Genomic DNA, 17,088 nt, shown 5'->3' with positions numbered 1-17,088 from the left:
CCTATTTGATCCCTTTTCTGCATTTGACCCATCCTTCGCACCACAGCGCGGGGGACCCATCCCCAGATTTTCAGGGGAGTCTGGTCAGGACTACCATAGCTGGAGGATTTATTGTGTATTTTTTTGATGGATGGGGGGAACTGGAGTGGCAGAAGTGGCATGCAGATTTGGGGAGAAGCATGCAAACTTTACATAGGAAGGTCTGGAAGACAAATCCGCAAAGATGCTAGAAGTGCTAGAAGTGCTAGTGTAATTGGTTGCATCGCTTAGTCTGAGCAAAAATGAATCAAATAATTTTCCAAGTACAACACTAAATCAAGGAATAGGATCCTTTGAGGAATGGCAAATCCAGAATATGAATAATATCCACATTATAATATCCACACTCAATTATCAGGCTATTTGAATCATTCTTGTTTACACTGTGCATCCACTTGCAAACTCTGCAGATTATATCTTAAAATAGAATTTCTGCACAATAACTACACCGTTCCCTGGCAGGGCGAAGTTGATAAATTTGGCTTGGGGTAAACTTGACAGATGATGCCCACACAGTAGAGGATGGTAGTGATGAATACAAGGCTTTGCAGCTCTAATCATTATCATCACTGTTATAATCAACAACATCAATAACACATCCCACCACTGAACACCCCTTGGCATTCCTCCCACTTTGACAAAGCACTCCCGCATTTCATTTTCAAACACGTCAAAAAAAATCTAATGATGTATGTTATTTTTGATTGGGTCAAAAAGATTGAAGCCTACGCCAAACCCATGTACGCTGGCTGGAAAGCAATTCTCCGAGAAAGATACAGTTGGTATTTTTTGCTTTTATTGGACACATGGGAATTGTGTTTATGTCTTTATCTTTGAATTGTAGAATATAATACATTGCATTTGTCAACACATTTGTTTTTATTCACATGCTTTTGTGAGAGTTAAAAATTGGTCTTGGTTTGTGGTAAAACAGTGGTTCTCAAAATGTTCACACCAGCTACTGAAAATATTGGGATTTCTGCTAATATATATTCAGCATTTAAGTTCTAAGGTCTAAAACAGCCTTTTTGTGATTTGTGATTTAAGCCAGGAATTCTAACTGCCAACAACACACATTGAAATCATTCAATCATTCATTTTCTACCGCTTGTTTCCGTTTGGGGACGTGGGTGACTGGAGCCTATCCCAGTGACTTTGTCCCAGCTCGTTGGAGGGTTGACATTAAAATCAATGCAAAAAACAAAATAAAACGTTAAATCCAATCAGGACTTTAATACCAATGTAGCCCAGAATAAGGGGTGTGTACCTACATTCCCCAATATCTACGTTCCCTGGTACCTATGTTACCTATGTTTCCCCGGTACCTATGTTCCCCCGGTACCTATGTTCCCCCGGTACCTATGTTCCCCCGGTACCTATGTTCCCCCGGTACCTATGTTCCCCCGGTACCTATGTCCCCTGGTACCTATGTTCCCCCGGTACCTATGTTTCCCCGGTACCTATGTTTCCCCGGTACCTATGTTCCCCCGGTACCTATGTTCCCCCGGTACCTATGTTCCCCGGTAACTATGTTCCCCGGTACCTATTTCTACTACGCTAATACTTGCATAATGCTACTGGTTCAGGTGCCACAGCCCCAAAAGTTGTGCATAAACGTATAGTTTTACAGCATAAACTATAGGAGCATATAACCCAAACCCTAACACTGACCTAGGTCTCCAGGAACATAGAGCTGACTCCCAGAAGGAGTACACATGTATCGCTGATTTAAGCATGCATATTATGATACAAAAACACACATTTCCAATGAAATTTCATAGCAAAAAACATATATATTGTGTAAGAGTGAATGCATCAGTGTCTATTCAAACATATACTTTTATTTTCTCTCTTGTGTGCCTTCCCCAAGATCAAGCGTTCAACCTCGTGCCACAGACTACCTTTTATAAATGGCCCTCAGGCATCATTTATCATGTGTAACATCGGTTAGAGTTGTATTACTGGGAGTCTTCATGAAATCAAAGATCCACTCAGCCATTTTTCCCCCTTCCTTTTTATTTCCCATGAACTCTGAAAGATAAAGTCTGAGGGAAGTTCAACAAATCAAGACTAATGCCGTTGCCTTCTGCTCTTCATTGCAGTGTATGTGACCCGAAGGTCGCACTACATCACTCACTGAAAATGACCAGAAATGCATGTAAGGCTGAATCAATTGGCTGCCTCGGCTACTCGTTCAATTAAGATCTCTATGTGTGTGAGGAGGAGGGGTGGTCCGTGTGGTTTGCTACCCAGTCCGGGTGTAAGCTTCCCCAAGGAGCTGTAAGTGCTGAAATCAGCTCAGCCTCACCTGCCATTTGTCATTATCTAATGGTAAATCCATGTGTGCTTGATGGAGCGCTCTGCCGCAGCCACAGCACGAGGCAGAGAAGTTAAAGAAGAGTGGACGGACGAGTAGAATTCTAAAGTAGGATTTAACTTGTAAAACGCTAGGGAGATTTGGCAGTTTATAGTCCCATAAAATCTTCACTTCCTCTGATAATGCTGGACACAATTCCACCTATTCCTTATTGCGACTCCGAGACGATGGTGAGAAGATAAAACAAAGTAATGAAATTAAAAGTTGGCATTTAGATGAGATACAATTATCTGGAACAAAGGTTGCAATTCTATGATTTTCTCAATTCAACGATCTGTAACTGAATCAAATTAAAATGCGGCTAAATCAAGACTTTATTATGATTTTAATTGAATCATGTCCCACCCATAGTATGAGCTATTTTTCCAATAAGCTTTTGTGGTACTTTAGCTTTATCCCTGCACGCATGGGCCTATGCAGAAACGCCTTTGTTGTCAGTATATGATGCTATTCCAATTAGAGTAAAAGATAACCAGACTAGTTTGAAATATGGACAAATGTGCGTCATTCCACCAAGATGGAATTTGCTTCACATAATTAGCAAACTGCAATATGCATACTGGTTTTAACAGAGCAATTTGATGTTGTTGCTTTGGGAAAATCTTTAAATATGAATAAGTTGTCCAGAGATAACAGTAAATAATGATTATATGTTTTGATGTGATCAAATTCAACAGGCTACAGAAGGAATATTTTTATGTTGGTCAAAATCTGTGTATAATTAGCAGCCCCAAGAAACACTTGTCTGATCCAGCACAACATAACAATAACTATTAGTTCCCCACATTTATGAAAGTGCTGTGTTTATTATCAGAACAACAGAAATGCCATTTACCACCAAGGATATGCCAAATACTATTAGATCAAATTACACCAGCTAAAGTTTGGTTCTCATCATTTGCCTAAAACCCATGCATTCACATGACATCACAAAACTAGTTTAAAATTGAGCCGGAGGTCAGGTTAGAATGTGTTTTATAGAATAGGTTTATGGTTCACATCTCTGTAATTACTGCACCTCTCCGCATGAAACAAAAACTGGAACAATTTTGTCTTCTTTGTCAACACAACTGAACAAAAGTGATGATTTTTTCACAATAGCCTCAAAAGGTAGTGCCAGGCATGATTTGTGTCTATTAAAAGGACTTCATGCCATGAGGTGAATATTGTAATATTCATATTAAATGATAAGGCTCAACATATGTGGATTTCTATTTTGGATATTTCCTGAAGGAACAGTAAATCTCTCATGAAGTTACGTAGGCCTTACCCTCCAGCTGAGATTATGACAACATCAAATTCTATAACGTGAAGCAACCAATTGATTATAACATGTGGTGGTTATTGCTAATATACAATACACAACACAGTGTTTTTAGCATAAGGATTCCTTCCTAATTTGAAGATTTGAAAGATTCGGCATAACCTCTAATCAAATTAGTATATCTTTTGAAAGAGGAAAGGTCCTCACAACATCTTCAAATCAGTAAGGAATCATTTGCCTGAAACCCATAACATGTTTGTGCCCTGTCACGCTCTGTGGATACAAGCCTTTCTTGTCTTTTAAAAACAATAAGACAACAACACGGTTTCAACAGGCCTCACGTAATCATGCTCTAACAAAGAAGGCACCATCCCGGACAGCAGTGCAGAGCCAAATTAGTGCAATCACGGGAGATATGGAATTAATATGTCTGATTAAGTGGCTGACTGAATTAGCATTTAGCGTCCAAGGAGATTTGCAGCAGGGGAGGGGCGAGATCTGCTCCGAGGCATGGCTGACAGATGTGGCTTTATGCTCGAATCTAGTTTCGAGACGAGCGGAGAACCTGGGAGGAACCATCTCCGCCTGGCTCGTGGCTCTACCCAGGTTGTCTTTTTGTTCTAATTAATGTCGACACGAGATTGTCCCTTCAAACTCGTGTGACTGTGAAATAGATGCGCAGCAAGCCATAGCTGACTGGTGTAATACATGCCGCGGTTGTCACTTGTTTGCTGCGGTGAAGGTAATTGCGTTTGGCCGTCAACATGTGGACAGAGAAGGGACATGTGATAGGTAACCAAACAGGCCTCATTATGAAGGATCAAAGAGATACAGTTCCACATATAAGACATTAGGGGATCACAGGTAGTGGAAATCAATGGGCGTTCTTATTAAAAGTGCACATTGCGGCTAATGGGGAATTTATAGCGAAATGAACAAATGTGGCCTCGTAAAAATGCATTTCGTCATGTAATGGTTTCTTTTCACATCAGGGACACGCGTTTTCCAGAGTTGTTGTCAGTTATCGACATGTGGAAGACATTAGTATTCTTTGTATGCTTTTTCCTATCCTTTCTCGCAAATACACATCCATCAGAATACTAACGGCACTTTGATGTTTGAAGAGTAGGTCCTGTACTATGAATTCACGTGCTTTAATGAAACTACTATGGAGGTTTTTGTGCCTTGTTAATTTCTGCATTTGCGTCTTGGAAATGCCTCAAAGCCTGAGCTTGTTGAACAATAATGTCAATACACAATACCAACAGATGATAGAGGCGTGAAAGAGGTGTGGAGTAGTATGACGATAAAAACAGTTTTTGTCACTGAAAAAATACGGACAATGTGCTGACACCAGGCGGTAGCTATGGGGGAAGGATATGGATAAGATAAGATAAGATAAGATAAGATAATCCTTTATTGTCCACACATGGGGAAATTTCATTGATACAACGCAGCAGATACAGTAAACATTGTAGAACTATATAGCCCCATTAAATGTTTCAGTGGTCTTCTCAGTCTGATACAAACTCCTGTATGTTTCTTTCTTTAATAAAAGCTAGCCTTTGTGACCCAGTAAACTATCCAGTGATGCATCAATTATGTATCCATTCACCTTCACAAAAAATCCATATCAATAAAATCTTAAAATCTGAACGAACAACTCCACGTTAACTTAAGAGTGGACCAGAAAACTGAATGCTTTCATATATATTTTAGTACAAACAAAAGAGACCATTTCCTTTCAGTGGTGGAACCCAGGACCTTCTTACTGTCAGGAGAAAACACAAACCGCTGTGCCACCGTGTCACAGAATAAGTGTTTTTTTGGCCTTCACCAACAAAATAGTAAGTGTCCTTGGCTTTGAAAATATGATGCATGCATGAATATTGTATATATCCTCAAAATGGAATACAACCATTTCCAGATGGGATAAAAAAAATGAACTCATAGGTGCTTTGAGGATGAAAGACTGAAAAGAATTGAAATTACCTGGGAAATGTTCCCCTTCAAACGCCTCATATGAAAAGGCTTTGAGTGAAAACGCAGGAGTCCAGAAGTCAAGCTACAGTCCTAATGCCAAAAATGAATTGAACATTATTGACAAAAGCCTCACAGTTCTTGATAGAAAAGAGCATAATTATTTCTTGTAGGTCAGTCAAAGGCTAAAACCGGTGAGCCCTTCTTCACTGATAAATTACAATTATAAGATTAAGATAACTACACAAGCAAGGTAATCGAATGGGGGGGACCAGCTTTACGAACTACACATTTTAATCTGCTGTGCTAAGGACCGTTTGATGAGTCACTGTGAGTGTGTGACTTGCATAACAGCTCAAATACTAAATTACTTACCTGCAATGACACATAGAAAGATGCAATTATTTCTTTCTTGTCCCAATTGTTTCAGACGGAAGTGCTTTGTTAGATGCTGGCTGTGTTATTGGTGAATACAAATCAAAATGACTATACTAATCTAAGTAGCCTGGAAACCCAGCAGTGCGATCGTTAGTCTGGTAGAAAGAGTAGCCTATTTAGTGTGCACGCTAGTATTAATAGGTTTTGAGGTCTGTTGCAACAGTTATGCAAAAGACACAATTTAATGGAGGCACGCAAAGTTATTAACTTACCACGGAAGTTTAATTTCAAGTTTTATGAGGGTAGAATAGATTCAGAGTTTACAACCTTTTATAGTGATAGACAATAATAAGAAAGGCTGACAGATCAATGGATGTATTGGATCGAAGGGGTTTCATATCACCTTCACTTTGGTGCAAATGTGGCTGTAAATGGCTTGTAAAACATCTATATTTGCCATTTAACCATTTACGGTCAGTTTTGGCAGGTCAACTAAAATCATAATCAAGCAAAACAAACTCAAGAACAATAAACAGAAAGACAATATACACACACTTTATTGGTTTATTGGTGTCATAATTCTAACAAATTTGATTTGGCTTGTATCACAGCTTTGTTTGTCACTGTGGTGTAAGGCTGAGCAATTCATCTAAAGATCGACAGATCAAGATCGAGTCAAATGTCATATGATATCGCCAATCTTTTTTTGGCGATTCACTGAAACATGTGGTTTTGAGCAGTGGTCAGGCTTTGGAGGATTATTTGTGTTCAATGGGACAGATTAAAACTCTGTATAGTTTATGTTCATGAAATCATTACTCAAAGTGTTTTTTACTTTGTTAAGACTACATGCAATTGAATCGAATATATTCTATCGCACTATTTTTTGGACTGTGCAATGATCTACTAAACTCAAGATTGCAACACTCTCTTTGCATGTACATATAGTCTACATTAAGACCGCACGCAGGAAGCACAATATGAAGACATGTAGTCAAACTATAGAGATACTAACGCATACATCCTCTATATGGAAAGTCCATTACAGAAATTGATGAAACTGAACCAACAACCGCAATATACGTATGTACGCTCTCTCTCTCTCTCTTGTTTTTGTTCCGTCTTTGTTTTATTTATATGTTATTTTATATGGTTTGAAAAAATAACAGAAATACTAGATTATGTAAAAAATATTCATCCGCTCTTTGGTCGAAATAGTTTGGTTGTTTCTTCTAAATCAGTTGGAAGTTACAGTCAACCCGTGTCAAGGTAACTCTACCTATTGCCTGATATAGAAGAAACAATTATAGAAATAATAGACACCACCACTAAAATAATTCTGTAGTAAAACCTTTCTGAACTAAGTCTTGATCTAGAGACGCTCACATCTTAAACAGTTGCTAAAGAATAAAATATTGAAAATAAAATTTTTGTGTCAAAAAATAAGATGGCAGAGGTACTCTGAATTGCTGTGAATGTTATATTTGTGTGAGAGCGCCTCTGCCAGCAAAGTATTTGTTAGATTGACGTAATAAATATGACAGGTAGTGGGATCTAAATTGGTTTTCTCGCAACTCTATATGGACTATATTTCGTCATTATATAGTTATGTAAAATTGCATCATTCTCATCTAAAAATACTGTGGTTTAGGGTCCAGTTCACAATGCCAGGGGAAACACTCTTCTGTTAATGGTGCTATTCCTACCCTAAGGACAAATGCTACATTACATTTGCTTCCCATTATTAACATGTAGAAATGTAGCATCATTATAATTTCATGTCCTGCAGACAGCCATGGAGCCCCAGACATAGTTTGTTTTTGGGCTCATTTATGCATTTTAGCTAAATATGATATACATTATTCATGACTTCTGATGCACTTGATTTTTTTGCTTTGCATAGTCACGTTGGGTAAACAAGCTTTTCAATGTATGTACTGTATGTCTCTTCCCTCATGCTAACTCCATTTTTCACCCGGGCCTACTTAAATCTACATGTTTCTCTGCAATGTGCATAATCAGCCAGAATACTTGTCACCAGCGCTGTAGCTATGGACTGTGCGATAAAGCACATGCTGCAGGGAGGATGCTCCAGTCCCTGGGCTGGAGGCTGAGGATGCTAAGCGGATTTACAGTGTGATATCTGGGCTAAGCAGAGCGTTCATTACAGGTATCAGGAGATAGGTTTGATAAGTGAGTTAGCAAGGAAGTGTTGACAGGGTGCCAAAGAAAAGGAAAGAAAATAAAGGGAAGATTAAAATGTGGATACTTTAATGTAAAGGTAGGCACTGGTGGTGATGGTATGACTCAAAACGTTGCCTTTGACAATTACATTTTATGGAACGTGATGCTTATTTTGTACATTACAATTAGCGGTTGCATAGAATTCATAAAAATGATGTCTTACTTATAGCTTTAAATGATGTCGTCAACATTTCTGCGGGGGCTAAAGCTAACTAGAAGCACTGCTCTGTCTGAATCTCCGTTGCTCAAGTTAGACTTGAATTCAGCTTGTATGTTCTCAGTTTTCAGACTCCTAAAGTGTAAGGTATTGATAGCTTGCTGACTTGTTGGGGCCAAGGATAGAAAGGCTCAAGTTGGTCACTACAGTAACTCCTGCCAAAACAACAATTGGAAAAAAGCACAAAAAATGATTTCCATTAAGTGATACAAGTGGAGAGAACTGAAATACTATTGAAATTCCATTTAGATTCCTTACATTACCATAACTGATGTATTAAATTGCCACCACAAAATAATGTAAGACAAAAAATCTATACTACCTGCTGCATTCAAAATGATCTGCATTGGTTACAGGAAACATGGATTCCGCAGGTCAAATTCTTTTAGTTTTTGCTAATGAACTGTTTAGTGTTGAATAGAAAACTGGTCCAGCTGGTCCATTCATAGGTCAAAGGAGCGCCCTGGTCAAGTCGTCCCCAAACCTGAGAGTTTGTCAAAATTGGTCCAGCACGTCCTGCTTTTCACACACATTCACACTCAAGTCATAGTAATGTTTCAGGTTGCAACAGAAAGAGCATCTGGTGTAGACTAAATAAATAAATGCATACATACATTACATCACATTACTTTACCGTGCCTTTCAAATGAAAATAAACATTGAATTGAATGGTTGAGCAAAGATGAATTATATAACACAATCCAAACATGTAAAATATCTACAAATTCTCCAGCTAATGTGGTCCTGACCAAGTCGAGCACAAGATCGCTGACATGACATGACAGGCTGCTGCAGTGGCACTGGTTGAAGGAGGGGTCGAATACAGATGATGAATGTCTCTTACAAGGGATTAAAAAGGTATATGTTAACCTACCATGTATAATGCCATTTTAGGTTTGCACCAAATAACCCTTCTTCCACATTCCACCCCACCTACAAGTTACAAGTCATGCATTTGCAAGATTGAGCTACCATACACTACATTGTCTCAACGCATTTCAGCCGACGCACATTGAAGACATATATCTGAGTGGACAGGGTAAGCCAAAATATGTCTAGTGTGCAGCTGACAAACCAAACAGAGCTGTACAGGCAAGACATCATGTTCCTGCTTTTTGCATGAGAGCACAGGCAGAAGCACTAACTCGTCATGCACAATCACCCATGAGTCTCCGCTGACTAGACCATCGGCCTGTGTGCTTTCTACAACACTCCACAAACTAGCCTTTAGCTCGGGCAGCTGGTAGCGTCGCTCCGCCTCGCTTTGGTGGATTCATACGCAGCAAAATGAAAAGTACCTAATTGCAGACCTGAAGACAAGTGACTTACTGTGAGCACAATGGCAATGTTTTATTATGCTCCTTGACACCAGTGATGAGAATGATGAAAAGCCACAAGGAGAAAGCAGCGAGGGAAGCCAAAGGCGAGTGATGTGTCTCGTGCTTTAGAATCTGACTCATCACAAGGCAGTGTGTTGAAGTGACAAGAGAGAAGACAGTGGGGTTTTATTTAGCTTACAAGCATGCAAGTTCAGTTCTTTCTGCTAGTGAGCTGAACATCTGAAATTAATTCATATACATATCTGCATTGCAAGTATCCTGTAAGAAGACAAGCAGATGCAAAAATATAATGAATATGTTTTAATTGTTCCAATACATGGTTTCCAGTCATGAAAAGACAATGTAATTTAGGCACAGGGAAAATGTATCTATATACTTTCATTTGTAAGAAAAGTTACTATTCAAAAGTAAACTAAAGCTGCTTTATAAGCAGCTTTGTTCATGATTCCAGTGACAGTGTGTGAAAAAAGACAGAGTTAAAGAGAGGAGACAGTAGATAACTACATGGAAAGTGAAGCCCGCTCTTGGGAAAGAGTGTCTTTCCCTGGCCGTCTGAAGAGGTTATTTATTTTTTATCTGGAGATGGAACTGAGGAGCGCTGGGGAGAGCCCCAGTGGAATTACTGACTGGAGATGGAGCCTCCAGGGGCTACTGTCTCCTTTTCTCCTTCTCTTTCCCTCGCTGCTCACTTCCCATCTTGCACCTTTCTGATCTCCACCAGAGAGGTGGCACAGTCTCTCTGAGAGAAGGGAGAATGAAACTCACTGCTCATTCTTAATGCTATAGTCTCCTGCCTCACAGTCAAACCCTATTCATCCCAGCGCAGTGGTCTTCAGCTGTGCCTGAGCTGAGCTAAGCCCACTTGTTCTGCAAGCTCCTCCCAGACTTGTCTATCTCTACGTGGGTTGCATAGCTTCTTATCCCAGCCCTCCTCATTAACAGCATTCCCATCACACTCCAGCGTCATTAAAAGAGCCACTTGTCCTCCCCCATCCCCTCTGGTGTTTTCCTTTCATCATTCTATTCCTCCGTTGGAATGAGGCGGCAGTGAGAATGTCTTGGCTGACACCTTTACTCCTCCAGGAACAGAGTGAGTTATTGGGAGGCTGAGAAGTGGGGCTCCATAAGCTTTGTAAAGCTCCTTCTCCGTGGCCCCTTCCTGGTGTTGGGTTGTTGTCATGGGAGTGCATGAAAGGCTGCCTTTCTGCTCCCAATTTCTCTTAATGAACAAAGGTGTCAAATGCATCCTTACATTCAGGTCATTTGGGAGGTTCCCCATTGCTGCAAAAAGTCAAGATGCTAAAAATAAGAGTGGTACAGAAAGTATGCAAGAAAGTGGCATTTCAGACACATGTGAGGCAATCCCCTCCCCTCTGTGGCACCTGGGGAGGGACTCTGGCCCTGTTTCTATGCAGGTTTTACCCAAGCACATAATTTAGATGACATTGTTGCTCCGGCAAAGTGCTTCTCTGCACCAAAGCTCCTCTCTGAGCAAATCACCTGGGCTGCTCAGACAGGACTGCACCAAATCAACCTCCCTCATCCCATTGCCTCCACAACGCAATGTGTGCATTTACTTTCCAAATGGGGAAAATAAGATTACATTTCTATACAGAGAAGAAATCAGTGACCAGGGTAGGAGCGGCTGCTAGAGTAGATTTTGTATGGGGACGCTTTTTTTTATTCCTCAAATAGAAACAAACCCAGCGCTGTGCTAATCTCCTTCACAGAAAATGGACTCTGCTTTCACGTCGCCTCAAAGCCACCAGCTAACAATGACTGTAGAAGAAATCAAATTTGCACCCCCACGCGATAACCTTATTTTCCTTCTCTTCATCTTCCACTCGTGCACCCTCCTTCTCCCCTCCTTTCTCCTTCATCTTCTCTGCACTTCAGCTGCCACCTAGTTAACTCCAGCGTCCGACAGAATGCTGAGGATGCAAGACTAAAACCTGCATCAATTAGACTCGAAAGTGCACTTGATTTTTTTTGTCTTTCTTCCCAGTGCTGAATTAAATTAAGCTATAAATAAAACCAGCATGAAAAGTCAATGGGCTTTAATTATTAAGGCTAAAACTCAGGACAGGTCATTGCTTGGCATGTACTACTTCGTTCATGAAGTGTCGAAAGGTTAATGGGTGTGAGAAAAGCACTATGTTTTACAAAATTGGACAAAGGAATAGGGTTTCAGCAATAAGGTGAAAACTCAGCAGAATGAAAGCTGTTATGACAGTACAGCGTTCGGTTCTGTTCTGAGGTTGTTTTCACAGTGCCACTTATTTCAATATCAAATGTAGGGGCTGTAACGATTCAGGGATCTCATGATTCGGTTTGAATCCCGACTCAGGACCTATGATTCAGTCACAATTCTTGAAATAATGAAAATGCTTGTGTGAAAAAATTCAAATGAATAATTTTGTTTTTGAATTATTGTAAATAATAATATGTAAAACACACGACTGTATCCTAGTTTATGGTATTTGTTTTTATTTTAGCTTAGGCTACATCTTCTTCATATTAGATTAACTGCTTGATGGGTTCCACATTTGAGCTTCTTTACTGGATAAAAAAAGTGTTTCTGCGCACGCTATTGACCACGGTCTGCTTTGTCTGCGCACATGCTCTGTCCCTCTGTGTACATGTCTCCGTGTGTGTGTGTGTGTGTGTGTATGTGTGTGTGTGTATATGTGTGTGTGTGTGTGTGTGTATGTGTGTGTGTGTGTGTATGTGTGTGTGTGTGTGTATGTGTGTGTGTGTATATGTGTGTGTGTGTGTGTGTGTATGTGTGTGTGTGTGTGTATGTGTGTGTGTGTGTGTATGTGTGTGTGTGTATATGTGTGTGTGTGTGTGTGTGTATGTGTGTGTGTGTGTGTATGTGTGTGTGTGTGTGTGTGTGTGGCGCTCGGTGCCTGTGAAGCGTGGAGTATAGTTTCTAAATCTGTTTGTAGTCAAAGTTGCGTCAAGCATGTTGTGCGGACACGAGCATGTACCGTGAGAGGAGATAGTCATCTGATGCTCGCATTTGTCCATGTGACATTAGTCCATGTTCATGTGACATTAATGCTGAAATGCGGTGCAGAAATATGTGATGCTCAGCGGGTCGTCGTGCCGTTATAATGTTGTTTTTCAGTGCGCATCTGTCAATTTTGTACAAATTGTAAATTGTACAACACCCCTAATCACATTTTTATTTGTCAATATGACATTGTGTAAGAATGTTTTTGTATATTTTAAGTAATTGAATATAATTCATGTAATATTAGATAATACATAGATAGAATAATTTATATTATATGAGTAAATCAATGTAGGCCTATAAAAAGGCCTATGCGTATTGAAATGCAGAGTAATTTGGACTATGGTTTTGAGTCAGTCTGAAGAAAAGCACCTAAAATCTTTTAACTGGTGACAACCAGTAGGATCTCTCTCTCTCTCTCTCTCTCTCTCTCTCTCTCTCTCTCTCTCTCTCTCTCTCTCTCTCTCTCTCTCTCTCTCTCTCTCTCTCTCTCTCTCTCTCTCTCTCTCTCTCTCTCTCTCTCTCTCTCTCTCTCTCTCTCTGGAATTTAGTTCTTGCCAATAAAAATACATTTAAACATAGCAAAAGAAGAACATTTCAGCTATTCACACCACATACACAGTACGTGGTCTGTACTGTAGCAACAACTGCCCACATAGCAACATGTCTCCAGTGTACATTTAAGTAAAAGAGCTGAGACAAAAACAGAAAACTAGAAAACTACAGATAACAACAGATAACTCTTATTCAGCTGGAGTAACAATATGAATATGAATACAAATACAAATAAGAATACATATATGAAAACAGGTGGGGAAATTTACCTTTGATTTCCAAAACAATTAAAACCAAAATATAGATCCACGGGTCACACTTAGCTCAACATTTCATAATGCAAAACATAAGAGATAACTTGATAAAACAACTCCAACAAAGTCAACCAATCAATGTGTACAACGAATATGAATGATATTTAATAGATTTTTCATGACCTTGTCCGAGGGTCAAACCCACAATTTCCTTCCCAAGATGCAGGAGTGCCGACTACAACACCCTTGTTGTTATAAATGATTAATTGTTTCAGTTTTAATAAAAGAGGCAAACAGGCTGCAACACAAGACACATCTTATTGAAATCAGATAACATTGTAATATTTCGGAACAGCGTGGCTTGTCACACATGCATAAACCCTTTGTAATGCTTTGTTTCCTATTTTCATTTTTCTGTTCCTCTTGTTTTCTGATGTTTTGCGCGCATACACAGTGTTCGAGCTAGATCAAACTGCTTTGATAATTTGGCGGAGAACACTGGAGACGCTGTGGGGAACAAATTAAACATGATAACTGACTGTGCTCGCCCCGTGTGGATTGGAGGGAGAAGATGGCTGTGGTGTGTGCTCGAAATGTGGAGGGAGCACAAACAGGAGAGGAAAAGAACAGCTGGGATCGGCCCCTTGGTGCGGCACAAAGGGTGCACAGCCAGGTCATGTGGCACTGCACTGTGTGACCTCAGAAGCGCTGGTCGGCCATTTTTCACTGAGGTGGGTTTCTTCAGACAAGACTATGAGGTAATGCAATTAAAAAAGCATATGTTGGTTCAAAGCACATTTATCATACAACAAATAGGCTGATAGGACTGTGGTTTGCAATATTTTCCATATAGGAATGTATTTTTGTTGCATCTAATCTCTCCCAGGATTATAATAGGATCAAACCAGATCCACTAACACTTGAAACATGTTTTGTTTACCGAATACAATTGGCACTGTAAGTTCTCTGTGGATCAGCCTGGCTTCCGTACAAAAACATTCCCGTGATTGGCAAATGGTGTGATTTCAAATGTCATATTGAGTTGGTGCTGATTCTGAACTCTGAAACTGAAACCTAAGCATGCACCAAGCACATTTCTGTACAAATACATCACATAAGCATGAGTTTTATCAGGTTAAAATATAATATTAATAAAGCTATAATAATATATTTTAGCTACATTAGTCCATCCATCTTCTTCCGCTAATCCGGGGCCGGGTCGCGGGCGCGGCAGTCATTAGTCATCAGAAATAAAAAAGGGCATTGATAAAATGCCGATTTGCATTAGTGGTAGAAAACAGCACTGCAGCAAAAATTCTCGCTGTCGCTTTCAGTTAGTGCTGGCAAACGACCGTGACTGAGTGCTGTATGTATAGAATCTGAGCATAATTTAAGGCACCTTCTCATTTGATATCAGAGAAAAATGTCACTGTCATACACTGTGGTGGGTCAGAGCAAAGTTTCTTAAGAGCCGGAGTTATTTGGTTGTGATGTGGCATAAATGATACATGTATGTATTTTTAAAAAGTTTCAAAGAATGATCTTGCCAAGAATAAATTGTTCAATTCCTTATCAAAGCATGAATGAGGGCTTTATGCTTGATTTCAAATTTGGCTCTTGAAGACATCCCACCTCTGATTTCCTCGTCAGCATAAGCCTGTTACACAATGGAACGCTGGTGAATCATTATCCGTTGGTGTCATCTCTCGGCAGTTTACATAAGCATGGAAGATTCAATAATAGAACAAGTGTGCAGTCGCTCCATCACAACACTACTGGTGCTCCCTGACCAAGAAACACTATGCAGGTTCAGGGCACATTTTTTTTGTAAGAGAAAGGGAAGGGGCGAGCAAGATGAAATGAAGCGAAGAAGTACATTTCCCCAGCCACATGCCTGCCGTTTACCTTGCAGAGGCATCCTTAACCTGCGCGGTTTTACAGATGCACATATGTCTCCAGGGCTGCTGCATTTAATTTGGCCTTGAAAAACAAAATCGATCAAAACAGACACTGCAAAGATACAGTGGGTTTGCTCTCGAGACGAGTGGTTAACAGCAGAGCACACATGTCGTTCTGCTATGGATAATGCGGCAGAACAAGAGACAGAGGAGGCTTTTTGTTTTCATTGGTGAAGTGTCTATGTGTCTTGAATCATGCCATACCTGTTGAATACAACCTATGGGGAGTCTAGTACTGAAATGCACCAAAGCACTGTTTCTAAAAAGGTAAGAAAGCTTTAACCAAAAATCTTGTTCAAGGTTCACTTCGTCTGTAATATTCCATAGCCGTAGGCACAGATCTGACCAATAACAAGGTTTAATGTTGTACTGTGGAACCATTTAGGCAAAACAAACCCTCCATGAGACAAGTACACCGTTATAAGAAATATGCTCACCTGAACTGAGCCTGTTGTGCAATTATATGATCATACAATTCATTCATACATTCATATAATTCAAGTTAAAACAGTTGCATTTCTGTAAAATCAAATGAGCAATTTAACTGTCGCATTTGTGTTCCTATAAATGGATGCATTAACAAAATGATCAAATGCTACAAATTCTAACTTGATTCTTTACTTTTTTTTGAGTTTTGACTTGAGTTTTGACTTTTCTGAACGTTTTGAACAGGATATGCTTGTTATACCTTTTCACTGAACTGAGCCACTACAAAACGCCACCATCTCCTGTTTAGCAAGCGCGTCTTCAAGGACAGATTATGGCTCGAGGCAATGCTAACACAAGCAAAAAACTTCACTTGGAATTGCCATGTCAGACCACCTTGACCTTCAGCCTCTTTGAAATACACTTCTTTAGTTGGGAATTCTTAACTAATGATTAGCCAGCACAGTCTGTCTTTCCAAACAAATTAGCTGGGAGTAAATGACAGCAGTGCTTGTGGCCCGAAGAAGCACAAAAGGCTGAGTGAGGGGCATGCTCAGCTGGCAGACATTTGACTTGAGCGGCGGTGTGTGGCCTCCATGTTAGCAGTCTCATCACATCACTGTTTGCAAGCACACTGATGCAGCGCTGGCTCCACTTGACACTAAATGCTTAATGGAGAGGCCTGAAATGGCTATTTATTTCACTTTGCCATAGATATTGAGCTCTGATTTTGCAGCATTAAAAAAAAAAAAACATACAGGAAAAACTAAAATGTCACAAGTTTACTTTTCACACATGAAAAGTATATTTTTTGTGTTACTTTCTCATGCCAAATTGTGGTTTTCTGTAAAAATGTTTGCTTTGTTTTCTGTAAATTTTGTCCAAGCTTGGATGGACATGGTCTTGCTTTGCCTGGGATGTTCAAAGGTATGTCAAGACCATTTCTGAAGTCACTTTTTAAAATACATACTTACATACATACTTTTGTAAATATTGCATGAATCAGAATCCTAAGTGGGATGTTGGGGCCCTCAACCAAC

At 39.8% G+C, this 17,088-nt stretch overlaps 1 protein-coding gene across 2 annotated transcripts in view; it reads right to left on the bottom strand.

Annotated features, from left to right (window-relative positions):
* LOC140349154 (leucine-rich repeat-containing protein 4C-like) overlaps window positions 1–17,088 on the bottom strand; it is a 73,992-nt gene that overhangs the window by 27,602 nt on the left and 29,302 nt on the right. The window lies entirely within an intron of this gene.

Source organism: Eucyclogobius newberryi, unplaced genomic scaffold, assembly GCF_026437365.1.
Source record: "Eucyclogobius newberryi isolate DKJ021-1_F unplaced genomic scaffold, fEucNew1.0.hap1 SCAF_7, whole genome shotgun sequence".
NCBI lineage: Eukaryota > Metazoa > Chordata > Actinopteri > Gobiiformes > Gobiidae > Eucyclogobius > Eucyclogobius newberryi.
Note: the sequence above shows the minus strand (reverse complement) of the source record. Positions and strands in the feature narration are given on the sequence as shown.